The 15,690-nt window shown below is 45.4% G+C and overlaps 1 protein-coding gene across 11 annotated transcripts in view; it reads right to left on the bottom strand.

Annotated features, from left to right (window-relative positions):
• KIAA1217 (KIAA1217 ortholog) overlaps positions 1–15,690 on the bottom strand; it is a 327,363-nt gene that overhangs the window by 79,533 nt on the left and 232,140 nt on the right. Inside the window, exon 1 of one of the 11 annotated variants that reach the window (XM_019933415.3) lies at positions 10,019–10,285. The exons of 9 other annotated variants lie outside the window; for them this stretch is intronic. The gene's annotated coding sequence lies outside the window, so the exon portion shown is untranslated. Of the gene's footprint in view, positions 1–3,699; positions 3,719–10,018; positions 10,286–15,690 lie in introns of those variants that run through there. One more of the 11 variants, XM_033852443.2, reaches the window with a different exon arrangement.

Genomic DNA, 15,690 nt, shown 5'->3' with positions numbered 1-15,690 from the left:
TGGGTACCTCAAGGCCAAGGGAGTCCCTGGGTCTCTTCATTCAGAGCATCCTCTCTCCCATGAGAGGCTCTCAGCTTCTACTGTTCTGTTTCAGCAGAGGGCAATCTGTTTCCCAGCGATGCTACTCCTCACAATAAGCGTATTGTTCCTTCCCCAGTCGTGGCCTACCTCTCCGGGTTACCTGCCTTCCAGGAAGCCAAGGCCACTGCCAAAAAAGTGGCATTTCGTTTTGTATCTTTCTTCTGTTGTTGTTCCCTCAACACTTTCAAAGCAACATCTACCAACTGAGATGGGTTCATTCCAAATGTACCATCTAATTTTTGCAGTGTTCTCCTGAAATCCAAGGCACTTTGCCCCAAAAGGTCAAATTTACCATTCTAATATTTGCAGGGGCCTCGGGATCTGCATTAGTACGATGTGTGTAGGCCTGATAAATCCCTTCCAAAAGTTCAGAGAGGTCTTCATTTGTTTTGCTGAATTTCTTGAATTTCGTTCCAACCCTTTTGCCTTGGTTTCCCCTTTCAAGGTCCTGCTAAGATGCACTAATGAGCAGTGCTCTCCTAAGGGCCTTCTTCCCTCACCGGGGTCCCCATTTGGTTCAGCTGTGGGTGCTGGCAAGTGGGCTTCAGGTGTAGAGCATCCTCTCTATAAGGAGGGCTGCAATCTTTCCAACTAAACAAGTTTGAGAAACCCAGCCACTGGTCATTTCCATTTAGGCCCCCCATGAGATAATGGCGTAAGGAAAATACCCGTCCCAGAAGTGGCTCCAGGCCCAAATCTGCTGCCCCGTTGGGTCTTAGATGGCGATTCCAGACCAAGTCCCTGTGCCCCAGAAACTAGCACAGGATTTTCTTGTTTTGTTCTTTTGGCCGCGCTGCACAGCTTGTGGGATCTTAGTTCCCCAACCAAGGATTGAACCCAGGCTACCGCAGTGAACGTGCTGAGTCCTTAACCACTGGACCGCCAGGGAATTCCCAGCATTTTCTAACTGATCCTATAAGGAGGGAAGTCCTGGGCCCCAGTGTCAGGAACTGGGCCTGGATAGGAATGGAAGGTGGTGTAAGGGTTGGATATACCGGCGTAACGGCCGGAGCGGCTGGGACAGCCAGCTCAGCCAGAGGAGTTAAGGTCTGAGGCAACATGTCCTCTCATTCCCTTCCCTATTTTCCCTGGGAATAGTACAAATGCTTGCACATAAAGGAGTTCATTATTCTGGCCTGTTTCTTCACAAAATAGCTGGAGTGTCATTCAAAAGCCACTGTAAAACTATAGACAGCAAGTGATCATCTAGCCGTTAAAAGGATGCCTTTTTGCCCTGGCATCAGCCAGCTGGGATTACAGTGCAACTGAATAGAAAATTGACTACTGCTGTGGCTATGACAATACGGTAATTACTAAAGTTATGACTGATATATATGACTGATGTGCCAGAATTTTAGGAGTTCCATATAATTTCTGGAATATATATGTTAATAACATTTACCCATACAGTACAACCTAAGAAGTTTTATCACCACCCATTTGACAATGCCTCCCACGCAATTCCTCACACCAAATAAGCCCAATTAGTTTAATATTCCTCTCTCTGAGATGGAGAGAAAACAAGTAATTTGAGGTGTTCCAGAGACTCTCCAGAAAACCCCAACGTTAGCCAGAGGTCAAATGAATCCCACTTAGAACTTGATTTTTGGGACATCTGTCAAAAATATCGAAAGTTTTAACCAGAGATAAGCGATCCCAATGGCAAATACAGGTCACTTAAACAAAAACTCATGATCTATTACCAACAGGAGTTCAATATTTTAAGAGAACTTTGTCCTCTTAGAGAACCAAATTCAGATTTTGTACCACTTTACCTTCAAGATTTATTTATTTATTTATTTAGCGGTACGCGGGCCTGTCACTGTTGTGGCCTCTCCCGTTGCAGAGCAGAGGCTCCGGACGCGCAGGCTCAGCGGCCATGGCTCACGAGCCCAGCCGCTCCACGGCATGTGGGATCTTCCCGGACCGGGGCACGAACCCGCATCCCCTGCATCGGCAGGCGGACTCTCAACCACTGCGTCACCAGGGAAGCCCCAAGATTTATTTTCTTAATTAAGTTCAATCTTATCTTAGAACTAAGTTTAGTTTCAAGGTACGAAAATCTGGAGAGACTATTCCAGACAGACGTTTCCAGAACATTATTCCCATAGAGTTTAACCAAAACTCTTTACTTCATTTACCTTTATTTTATTTACTTAAAAGCTTTGTCACATTATTTTTCTTGCTGACAAACTTTTTAACAGGAATAATAAGGTCTTATTTGATTTCTAGTAAATCCAGGTACAATGAAAGTATTATACCTAATGTTGATGACTCTAATGACATACCTGTATCAAACCAACAAGCTTAAGCTAACTTTAACACCAGATATTAATTCAATACTGAATTTCCTAGATGACGAGAGCCTGAAACTCATTCTGGAGAGTTTCTTTTATATTTGAGTATTCACTTAAGCACTTAATTTCCTTTAAGCCAATTAAATAGAGCTCTTTTACAAATTTCTGGCCATGCCACACATCTATCACACGTACAAACACACACAGGGATGTCGTAGTTCCCATTCCAAAATTTTAGCCATGAATCAAGTACAACAATGTAAAACGCATCAGTTACAAAAGATTGGATGCAGACGGGGTTTCTGGCAGATGGGGCAAATCAAGGTCACCTGTACAGATGGCTAAACCCTTTTTAGTAATATTTATGGAAAAGACTTATTTCTATTTGTAGCTTTTGGTGATTTTAAGAACCAAGTGGAAACGTTCTCTTCCTCGGAATGTCCCACTCTTGGACAAGAGCAGACAGGGTTTTTTTTCCCTGTTCCTTTTCTCCATCTGACATCAGTAAAAGTTTGAAGTATCACAAAACTGATTTGGCTGTAAACGGTACCAAACAAAATGAAACCCAAAACCCAAAGAACACACAGAAAATCCTAAATAAACCCTCAAGTTTGGTCTTGGGTTTTTACATATACCAACGACACAGGAGACCATAAATGACATAATTAACACAGCAAGCGTACCAGTACATGGTGCACAGGGCCCCAAGATAACCCTGCCTAACCCCCCTGTAGAGATCCTAACAGGTACTGCGGCTACGCACTATTGTAACAAAGTATCATCTTCCTCTGACACATGGCTTCTGAGCTGTAATCGGATCCCTTACCCATAAATGCACCTTAGAGAACTTTCTTCAGGAATAGTTGAAACATTCCCCATTTTTTTTTTTTTTCTTTTGCGCTACGCGGGCCTCCCACTGCTGTGGCCTCTCCCGTTGCGGAGCACAGGCTCCGGACGCGCAGGCTCAGCGGCCATGGCTCACGGGTGTAGCCGCTCCGCGGCACGTGGGATCCTCCCAGACCGGGACACGAACCCGCGTCCCCTGCATCGGTGGGCGGACTCTCAACCACTGCGCCACCAGGGAAGCCTCCCATTTTTAAAGATAGAAATTCAAGACAAACAAAACACAAACGGCACCACACACATGCTAGCGTCCAAAGAAACAAACCAGTTGACACATAGGGTAGAAGCCCAACAACTCCTTCCTCTCTCCAACAGGGTATCCCACTCAAATACAGAACAAATTGGCTTATTCCGGAGAAAACGCCCCAAACGAAGAGAGGAAGCACAGTTCTCGGCTGTACACACCGGAGCGACTTACCCTACTGCAAGCAAACTGTCGGCTCCCAGATGTCCATTCCTTGCTCCAACTGCCAAGTGCTGGGGCAGCCGGTGCTGCTTCGAGGAACTCTGAAGGGAAGACCCTCAGGACAAGTGGGCCTGGCAGCTGCTAGGGCCTTACCGGAAAATTCCCCAACCGGGGCCGGCTGGCCAGGAGCAGCAAGGCTGCTGGATGGCTCCCCCAAATTTGTTACTGAATCCAAGCTCATACTGCTCGCCCCACGCCAGGCCAATTAATCAAGAGATGAGGTGTCGGGGCGAGGACTGGCGACTTTATTCGGAAAGCCAGCAGCCCGAGAAGACAACGTACCCACACCCACCAAACAACCATCTTGCCTGAGTCAGAACTCAGGCTCCTTTTATACTAAAAGGGGAGGGCGTAAAGTCAAACACTTCCTGTTTCCGGTCAGCCTCCAGAGGGGAGGTGTTAATTTCTTTCTCCCTGCAGTCATTCACAGGTGGGTCTGGTCAAGACGTTTCTTGTGAGCTAAAAAAAATTATTTTAACTTAATGCTTATTACCTGGGAGTCAGGGTTCCCAGAGATGGGCCATTATGTGTAATTTAAGCTTATAGGCAACATCCCTTTAGTGATTAGCTAGCTTGTAATAGAACACAAAAGGTTCTTCCCTATTACAAGGCTACACTGCTGACTCTGAAGATGAAGCAGAGCCATGAGCCAAGGAATGCAGCAGCCCCCAGCAGCTGGAAAAGGCAAAGAACGGGATTCTCCCATAGAGTCTTCGGAGGCAGTGTGGCACTGCCAACACCTTGGCATTGGCCGGTGAAACCATTCTGTATTTCTGATCTCCACAACTGGGAAATAACAAATTTGTGGTGTCTTAAGCTACTAAGTTTGTGGTAGTTTGTCAGAGCAATCACTGGAAATGAATATACCTGATGTAGAGCTCAACATTGTGGGGTCTGAGGGAAAAAACAGTGCAGTGGTTTAAATACTGAGGTCATAGCTTCTTAGAGACACTAAGAAACTATGTGGGTCTAATGTACCAAAAGGGCTAAACTGTCTCCTAAAGCTCATCTTGGGCACATTTTTCGAGTGGAGGCCCTGGAAAGTAGATAGTAAGCATCTTTCCCATCTTTTCAAGCTGATACAATATAGGGACATGGCCAGAGAGAGAAAGGAGATGCATGGGAAAAGTTTGGAGGGAAGTTTTACTCATTTGCTGATGCCTTACTATGAGAAAGGTCAGGAGGAAATAATGATTCAGGAGATGAGTGCAATTGGAGGCAAATGCATAGTAGGGATGGCAAGAGATAGAAGAGGGAAGGGAACCCCAGGCATGGCGGGGAGGAAGAATGCTAACAGTACCCGCTCTGGGGCTGCCACGTGATGATGGTGAGCATGCTGGGAGAGGTCGTCATAAGCCCCGCAGTACTTGCCCAGGCAGCAGTGATTTCTGGGCTGTTTCATTACCACCCAGTTCAGGAGAGTTAGGACTCTCCCACTAGCTCTCCTTTAGAAGAAACAATGACTAAAGAATCAATAACTCAAGAACCACAGATACAGAAAACAGATCGGTGGCTGCCAGACGCAGGAGGTGGGTGCCCGGGGGGCTGGGGGTATGTGTGTGAAATGGGTGAAGATGGTCAAAATATACAAACTTGCAGTTATAAAATACATTTAAGTCCTGCGGATGTACGGTCCAGCATGGTGACTATAGTTAATAATACTGTATTGTATTTGAAAGTGAAGAGAGTAGATTTTAAAAGTTCTCATCACAAGAAAACAATCGTTAACTGTGTGGTGATGGATGTCAACTAGACTTAGTGTGGTCATTTTTTCGCAATATATGCATCTATTGAACCATTATGTTGTACCTCTGAAACTAATATAATGTTATATGTCAATTAGATCTTAATTTTAAAAAAAGGAAGCAAGTTAATGGCAAAAGAGGAAACTAATTTGCAAGTGCACTATTTTATTTAGCAAGGGGCAGAATCAAAAATACAAATGAATTCAGGATGTGAATAGGTGGTACTTTTTGTTTTGATCAAAGCCCAGGAGGGTCATGCTCACTGAGATTCTCCAAACGGCTACAAGGGAGGGGACGGACAGCCAGTGGCACCTCCCAAGCTCTGTCTTCTAGTTTGATTTGTGCTATCACAGAAGCCACATTTCCATTTGGACTTCTCAGAGATGTGACAGACAAGGAGGGTATAAATGATTGGAGGGTGGGTGAGGTAGGGGTGTGAGGAGAGAGGAGATGGGCTCAAATGGACGAAAATCAAGATAAGCAGCTGAGAGACCCGTAGTGTGGGTGAGAGAAGACATAGAAGAGGCAACAAGAAGAAGGCTGAAAAGGAAACAGAGCCCAATGCCCTGAAGACATGTTGATTCCTTACCTTATAAATTCATTCACTTAGTAAACAATATTTACCAAGCACTTGCTAAGAACCAAGCATGATTCTAGGACACAGCTCTAAACAAGCCCGTAAGTTCCTGCCCTGGAGGGGAACGTCCTGCTCTTGAGAGGATACATTCTTACCTACACCTGGTCACGAGGATGCAGGGGATGACCTGGCTGGTCTCCCACAGGCTTCCTCATCTTGTCACTGGAAGGACCCAGCAATGCAGAGTCCCTGACCCGGGGAGTTTTACACATTATGGTGGATTTCATAATAGAAATGACTGACAAAAAAATGCAGGCAAAATGCAAGTATTAGCAACCAAAAGGAGCCCTTTGAGGGGTACATTATCCAAGCACTACTGAACTGGCTCCTGACCCCCTAGGGGATCCCAGAGTATGCAGGCTCCTCACTCGACGGTACAATTTTATCTCCACTACCCCTGCCTCCCCAACACACACACACACCACACAGACACACCATACACCACACGCACCACACACACGCACGCACACCACACGCATGCCACACGCACACACGCCACACGCACACACGCCACAGTAGACTAGTCTGTTCTCCCCCTCTAAACCGGACTTGGGATATCCTCAGGCTGTCCTCACCCCTGGGACCCTCACCCCAGTTCCTAGCCCCTGGGGAGTCACACCTAGGGTGAGGTCAAGGTCAGCCTCCAGTTGTGTCCGCTCCACCACACGGCCCAGTCCCGATGCTCCAGCCCACACACTCTCAAGGCTCAGGGGCTCACGGCCATAGACCAGGAGGGCATTCCCAAGGTCACTGTGCGGTAATATACCTGATTCCCATTCCAGAATGGCTGGAGCAACCATATAACCAAAGTTTTGTAGTAGATCAACACGGATCCTCTATAAATACCTCTCCCCCGTCTTCCTCAATGCAGGGCTCAATGAAAAGAAAGGTCAGGCTCAGTGGTAAGCATGGCAGGGCTTCACAGGTGATAAAATACAAGAGGGACTGGCTCAGCCGGCGGTGCATAGTTGGCCAAATTCCCCACCCAGTCAGACCACACAATGCAATAATCAACCCAAACACACGTAAAGATATATTCAGACATGCCACTGTGTGTAAAGCATCACATGGTGCTCAAGGTCAACCAGGTGCAACAAATAGTAGGTACTGTTGTCATTATCGTTATTCATCCCCATTCCCCCCAAAATAGGGTTTCAAATGTCTAGAACCCACTTAGGATGAACAATAATCCTAACGGGGTTAGTCACTACTCCCTGTTCTCTCTTTCCTCCTCAACCGGCTTCATCTGGATTTGGGGGATCCTGAACCAAATGAACACATAGAGAACCCCCCCTTTTCTGGTAAGAGAGCAAAATGAGACATCAACATTCCTAGGAGTACAGAACTGTCTAGAAGAATAAAGAGTATTAATGAAAGAAAAATGTAAAGTTAAGTTTAATTAATAAAAATTTGAGTAAATTTCTTTTAAAACAACAGAGATGCCTGCGTAGGTCTTTTAAAAACATGTTTGGTGATGTGAAAAGAAATGGCTAGGAGGCACATTATATAACTAAGTGAAATGAAGTTATGTAAAATTTAAAATAAAACACATGCAAAAAACTTATTAGAAAAATCTCATTAGACTTTCTGGACGCCTTGTGCAGATGAATTCAGAAAGAAATGTAACAATTAATTACCAATAATTCAGATACACTGTGCATTCATATGGGAAATGCAGGTGATAGTAAAAATATTTAACATCCAACAGCCTGTATCTCATGAGTACCAACCAGCCAGAATGGGACCTCAGCCAACGAGGCTGGATCGTAGCCATAAGCAATGAACACTACGTACCTGATGGTAATGCTGTATGTCAGCCCTGCCTTGTCCACTTCAAAATAATCCTGCCATTATCCAACAGGGTCACTGAATGAATTGCTGTCCACCTGAGTTATCCACAGTGGAGGGGAATACAAGCGTTCTGCTAGGCCAAAACAGGTCATCTAAGGTTGAATGTCTCCATCAATAGGGGTGACCTAGAGGTTGGAAGCCTTTGGCAAAATTCTTCTCTTGGTTTGCCAACCCAGGACTGACTTTCCAAGACTGAGTTTTGAGAAGAACCTTGATAATTTCATCCTTGGCTCTACATGGAGCCCAAGTAGAGAATGACATCATCTTCCCATGATATAGTAGGGAAATGTTTTAAACCTACCGCTTGAATAAACCCTTAAAATTAGGTAACTTGGGTTCGTACACTAAAGGATACAGAGCAACCAAAGGGAAATCACTCTTAGGATGAGGCAGACGGTGATGAAGAAGTCTTCAGTGTGATCTCCCAGAGTCCACTTGCTATTCCAATAAGAAGTGGACTTTAGGGGCTTCCCTGGTGGCGCAGTGGTTGAGAGTCCGCCTGCCGATGCAGGGGACACGGTTCGTGCCCCGGTCCGGGAAGATCCCACATGCCGCGGAGCGGCTGGGCCCGTGAGCCGTGGCCGCTGTGCCTGCGCGTCTGGAGCCTGTGCTCCGCAATGGGAGAGGCCACAACAGTGAGAGGCCCGCGTACCGCAAAAAAAAAAAAAAAAAAAAGTGGACTTTATATATAGGAGATACCCATTGCCTGACTGACTGAACCAGGATGACAGTTAAGATTCTATAATTCATAGTTTAAAAATAATCCCAGCCCTTTGTATTAGTGTTCTTTCTATGGAGGTATCTTCCTAGAACCAGGCACTTGCATGGTCTTGTTTTGTTTTGTATTTTAACTGTGTTTTGGCTAACGAGTAAAGAAATGACCTTAAATACATGCTAGGTTTTTCCTATACTATTACTCAGTCAGACCTTTTAGGAGAAACTTATATTCAACTTTAAATGTAAAATAAATAAGCAAAACATACACACACATGCCCACAGTTGCTATTCACCTTAAAATACCTGAATCCTTTATTCTCCCACCAGTTCTTCTGATGGTCACTAATCTTCTGTATCATTTCATCGCTCTTAGAAAGTTGAAAATATCTGACATGTTATCTCACTGACACTTTTAGCCCAGAAAATTTCAACCCTAACGTCCTTATGTGAGCTTTAAAGCATTTAATTTTGCAGCAAGAAAGAGATGCCCTAAATACAAAAATAAAGATTCTTTTAACACCTCCCCAGGACACAACATGGGTATTTATTTCCCTGCACCTTGGCCCAGACAAAGAAAAAAGTCATTTATTTGCGCTAGATAAATTGGCAACGCATGAATGAGGCTGTTCCTCATTGTTCATCGGTGTGTTGGGCATTGTCTCCCTCCTTCCATTACTGCCCAAACTACGGCCAGCTCTTGGTTGAGTGAGTCCCTCCAATTCTTGTAAACAGCATAGTTTCTTCCAGAGCCTCTGCACCGTGGCCCCCAGCTGAGAGGCCGCTGCCCTGCTCATAGCACCCGGCTCAATACGCTGCTAGGCTCACCCTCCTCAAAGACCAGAATGAATCTGGGGCAGTTTCAAATTAATCACCTGAAGTCTGAGGTAGGAATCCTAACATACCTATATTTCGTTTCCCCCCAAACACCGTAAGTTAAATCCAATATTACTCATTTACAAGTTTCTTGAATATAAAAGAGGAGGAGAAAAAACTTACAATGGCTTCTGGGAAAAAAAAAATCCAGGATGAAAAATGTTTCTTTCAAATGATTTGGGAAACTGTCTCATTGTAATCATGTCTCTTTATGGAGCATTAAAAAAAAAAAAAAAAAAATATATATATATATATATATATATATATATATATATATTCTTTGCGGAAGGGAGTATCATGTACAGTTTATTGTATTTCAAACCCCACCCTTCCAAGTCTAGGATTTGTAAACACACCACTCAATCAGACCATACAATGAAGTCACCAGACAAAACTGAAAATGGGTCTTAGGAGACTCTTTCATCCTCAAAGAATTAAAGCCACTTACTTTCTCTTAAGGAAATCACCTGTGCAGCTAACGCCGGGAGAAAGCACATTGGCTGAGCTCTCAATCACGCGATTCCTTTGTTTGCTGGCTTCATCTCAATCCTCGGTTCCACACGTGGACATTTTAGACAGCTTTCTTTTCAGAGAGGAAATCACACACACACAAACACAGATCCTAAAATGTTCCCTGGTGTTCACGACCAGGAAGGACCATTCTCTTTTACCCCGGTCTTCTGAGCGAAGCTGCTCCAGGCATGGATAAAAAGACGTCCTCCCCATGATAAGCCAATTTCTCCTCCCCTTGGATATTAGTCACTGAATAACCTCAGCCCACATCCAACCACAGGCTACCGCACGGGTGACTCAGTCCTCTAACGACTGCTCACACGGAAAACACACACCAACAAATGAACTCAGAGAGGCCTAGGTAAATGGGGTAACAATGAAGGAAATATTACAAGACAGATCTTACTAAGGCGAAGAGAGTCACGAACACAAGCAAACGACCAGCCACCAACAAACAAAATCATCAGAAAACCCAACATGCTCATTTTCCCCAGGTCCACCTCTCAGTGTTCTGCTGGAGACGGGGGGCTCCTGAGAAAACCCAGATGGGCCAGCACCCAATGCCCATTCTGCTGCCAGACTTCTGAAGTCCGTGGGCTGACAGCCGAAAGAAACGGGAGCCTTTCCCCCTGGTTTATAACGCCGGAGGGTAAACACGAGGGTGACAGAGGAGGCTGTCTATTAATTAACCAGGTTTTACCAAGCTGAACTTTGAGTAGCAGCCATGAATCAGACCTAGGCAGCACCAGGCAAGTGCAATCATTCTAGAAAACATGCCTGAAAGGGGCGGGAAAGAGACAGAGGACCAGCCAAGGCTAAGCAAAGAGGGTGTTTGGGAAAGGGAGCCCGAGTCCTTCTGCCTTACCCTCGACAAGACAGAGGAGGGGAAGGCCGGGGCAGTCTCCGGAGACGCCCGTGGGCAATCACTGTCAACACAGCTCTTTTCTTCCAGGGGAACAGGCACTAGGAGGGCTGTGTTCCCAACAAGAAGTGGCTTGTGCAGCCCTCAGAAGAGACAGGTATTAGCATATTACCAACAAAAGGTGAGAGCGAGGAAGCATTTCCTTAGCTCCCAGGTAGGCTCTGTGTAATCACCATCGTGCTTTCTGAGCCCTCGGGGACTGAATGGGGCAGAAAGCCATTCCAGTGGGAACCCAGGGACAAACAGCTCCGAAGGCTGGGCTGGAGGCCCTGCTGGCCTTATGCCACACCCCACGACCACGTGCATTTTTCAAACATTTTAAGGCCTTTAGAGGTCGTTCTTGCTGACCAAAAGAATTCCATGATGTTTCTTAAATTCAAATCCAGTCAGTGTCGCAGGCTCTCTCTCTCTAAAAAAACTGTTTACTGCTATCAAAAAGCTCTGATTAAAGGAAGGAGAACACGGAGCCCATGACATTGCTTTCCTCCTAAGATGTCTCATTCGAAACAATATTTGGATGAAGTGGTTGTAACAGATGCCACCTGAGAGGTCGGAGAAGAGTAGATGGAACGTGAAAAGCCTTGTTTTGATTTTTAATCTAATTGGCGAGAGTTTGTTATCTCTCACCAGAGTATGGGAAGCGCACAGTCTTGGCCCCTGACACATCTGGTATCCATTTGGCAGGTCTTGGTCCCTTAGTCAAACGCGTGCTTTCCAGGAAGGGGGATGGAGGTGAAGCTGTGGGCCCACCCCGACTGCTTCTCCAAAGCCCCAGCTGTAGGGCATGAGATGTCCTAACCAGCAGCATTCTTGTACGAATGGACCTGGCTCTTCGTATGTGTAGGACCGTTAGGGAGGTGAACGAATGCGGGAGTGTCTGGGTTCTGCTGGCCCCGCCCCCCGGCCCAGAAGCACTGAGCTGTCACTGCTGTTGGCCACGTGAACCCCGCCAAGCTCAGCATGGGAGTCCATGTCCGCCGCCTTAGTGGCAGGTGGCTTCTGTGGGCCCTGCTACCTTGGGAGTCGGTGGGTGCACGGTGAGACATGGTCCTGGTCACCTCTCCCATCCCTTCCTTCCTGCCATGTTCAGGGCAATTTTCTTTTACACTCAAAATGCTTCAGGGCACCGTCTGGGCATGAGAGGCATGGCTTGGTCAGGACTAGAGCAGTAATCCACCGTCCGGAGCGTGAGAGCTGGCCCAATCCCGTGGTGAATCGGGATGAGTTAAATGCTCTCTAGTAAGGATTCAGCGCCCAGCTCACCCAAGAGAGAGGGGAGCTCAGTAACCCAGTGCCAGCTGGGGGACCAGGCAAGGTAATTTCCTAAGCAGGATTCTGCTGCCACAGAACTCAGCTTCACCTGGGTGGCCTATGCCCTCCAGAGAATGGCTCTTACAGGACAACCTACTGCAAAGTTTGGCTCATTCTGGGTGGACCCAATCACCAACATCCCCCGCTCTGGTTCTGTTACTTGGCCAAGTTCTCAGCTGCCTAGCTCGGATGCTACAGCCTCTGTGAACCTGCGCTTCCCAGCAGTGTGTTAAGTGTCCTGCTATTCATTCTCCCTGTTCCTTTCACTGACTGGCACTATAGGCAAAGTGGAAGCAATTTATTTCTAGTGAGTATTAAGAAAAGACATGCTAATAAATAGTCAGCATTACCTCAACAGGAAATACTTTTTATGCTCTGGTAAGGCTAACGGTCTTGTGAAATTTATTCCTATTTCCCCTTTCGCATTCGCTGCTTTATTGGCTTTTTAAAAAAGTACATATGCTAAAAGAAAATCTAAACCACTCTTATAAACACAAAGATGTTATTGTGAAGGGGAGTGATTTTGATGCTGGAAAACTTTCAAATTCATCTTTCTTACACTGTTAAAATTGGAGAGATGGTCATTTGGAAGGTCTATTAATGTTTCATTTGGTCATAAATGGAATGTTTCCCAGACACGAGACAGACAGACTGTTGCCAAAATTATTTAATTCTCAGGAAAGACACGGTGAGCTTCTGGCTATATTTAAGATGAGTGTTATTCCCACAAATATTTTGACACAGCCAACTCTGCTGAGCCCTCCTGCACCAGACCCGCTGGCTGACTTAATACTGTGCCCAGTGGTGACTCAAGATCTCAGGATGGAAACGCACAACAAGTAACATGAAATAAATCATGTAACTTCCAAGCCACAATCAGTAACTGTGCAGAGCTGCAGCACAGATAAAAGAACAATGTCCTCATACCGACACTCAATCTTCTGTTGGGACACTCAGGCAAGGACAACCTCCTTTTATATCTAAAATAGTTACAGTTTGTAAAACGATATTTTCTTGCTACCACTTGCAACGGATGGTACAAAGAACTCCTCATTATTTATCTCATCTCTGCACGTCCACCCATTTCCTGCACAGACAATTACTTTTATACACAACCCCCTTTTGGTGCTCCGAGATAAGTCATCTCCGTCACCCAAATACAAACGTTCAGTGCCTTAGATTTTGTTTTTCTTTTTAGGACAAGTCTCTAAACTCCTATTTCACTGGTCAACATAACATCCTACAATATATAATATACTGTTTTATTTATTTATAATGTTTTTTATTCTACGAAGGATTTTACTTCTTTTCCCCTTTTTTTGGCCACACCACGAGGCATGTGGGATCTTAGTTCCCCGACCAGGGATTGAACGCCTGCCCCCTGCAGTGGAAGCACGGAGTCCTAACTGCCAGGGAATTCCCCTCTCCTCCACTTCTCTTATCTTGGGATGACAGCCAAGAAAAATCTAGATAACTCCATGGGGTGAAGGTACGATGGAAGATGGCTACACACACACACACACCATCGTCATCGTCATCATCCAGCAGTTTGCAGTTTAGACAGTGCTTTCAGTGGTGATTTTATTTCACGAGCCACAGCACGAAGTGAAATGCACGGGTCAGGAGGTCCGGTGTCTCTCTCCACATGTGAATGGTGAGAAAATGGAAGTGTGAGGAGATGAGAACCTTGTCCGACTTCACACAGGACTAAGAAGCAAGGCAGCAAGAATCCCCATCTTCAGCCTCAACACTGTCACTACTTCCTTCTCTGTTTAAGTGTGAAATCTCATGTCCTTCAGGTCGCTGAGCAGCTCAGCGAGGACTCATGCTCCCAAGGTCTTCCCTACAGAATTACTGAGGGTTAATGCACTTGAGTTTTGACCATGAGTGGGCAGTCTGGTGAATTCCACTCGAGAAGTACCTCATTTGCTTGCCTTTCAGGTCCAGATTTTCAGGGCAAAGGAAAAGAGTAACAGGACATCTCAGTGGCTTTAGGATATAATGATACAGGTACTCTCTTGACTTCCTATTAATTTTTATCTTCCTGCCTCAAAATTAGTTATATAATTAATTATACATTGTACTTAACTAATATACATATTAGTGTACATTATGCTTATATATACTTACATATCCTCATATATAGCACTAGTTGATTATCACTATATGGGTATCATTACATTACCGGTTACATACGTGTAAATACGTGTATATACACATATACGTATATGTATACACACATATATATGTCTTCATTAGTCACAGACACCAGATTGCTTATGGGATAAAATATCTGGGCCTCATCTGATTAACATTCTTTACCATTAGGACCCCGATTCTGCTACTGGGTGACATTCCTGGGACCACATCTCTCAGATGCGTTCCACCTCTGTCACTGTGCCCTACGTCCCACTTACCTTTCATTCAGGAAATGGATCTAGGTGATTATGTTGTAAGTGAAAGAAAGCTGACACAACATTATATAGCTTTAGGATGCTCACAACAATGTAAGAATTTTAAAAAAAAGTTTAGTTTGATGATACAACATATCCTCCCCGTATCCAAACCTAAACAGCAAACTGACAACGATCTACCTAGAATTTTACGCTCTATAGCTACAGATTAACGGACAGATATTCTTCAGAGACCACTGGAGACAATGCTGGTAAACAAACTGATGAATGGATGATGCCAAGTTGGAAAACAAATGGTCTTTTATTCTCGGTCTGCCACTGCCCTCTCACAATGTAGTACTCAAATCGCCATCAGCCCCTTTCTCAGGGCTTCTTAACACCAAGCGTTCCCTGGTAGATTTAACCCCTTCAGGCCTGCCTCCTGTCCCCCTGCCCCTCTCCCCCTTCTTTCCTCACAACTTTTCTGGAATCAACTCTGTGTACCTGGGTTATAACCGTGGCCCTTCTATTGGAATCATCCCGTTGCCTGCATTCTGCTCTGTTTTCATACTGATCGGGGTAGGATATGTGCTGGTTCTGTTACCAAGTGATAGAACGAACAACACAATATAAGGTGAGCTATGTCAGCAGAGCCAATTTTAAAGGGAATTTTATGGATGGCTTCTGATGAAAGGTGTTTTAGTCGTACCATTATTATTATTATTATTATTTTTTTTTCCGGTACGCGGGCCTCTCACTGTTGTGGCCTCTCCCGTTGCAGAGCACAGGCTCCGGACGCGCAGGCTCAGCGGCCATGGCTCACGGGCCCAGCCGCTCCGCGGCATGTGGGATCTTCCTGGACCGGGGCACGAACCCGCGTCCCCTGCATCGGCAGGCGGACTCCCTACCGCTGCACCACCAGGGAAGCCCCGTGCCATTATTTTTGATCCTCGGCTGCACAATATTAGCCAGTGTCAAAAG

The sequence above is a fragment of the Tursiops truncatus genome, chromosome 2, assembly GCF_011762595.2.
Source record: "Tursiops truncatus isolate mTurTru1 chromosome 2, mTurTru1.mat.Y, whole genome shotgun sequence".
Classification (NCBI taxonomy): Eukaryota; Metazoa; Chordata; class Mammalia; order Artiodactyla; family Delphinidae; genus Tursiops; species Tursiops truncatus.
The sequence above is the reverse complement of the archived record's forward strand: the minus strand, read 5'-3'. Positions and strand labels throughout refer to the sequence as shown.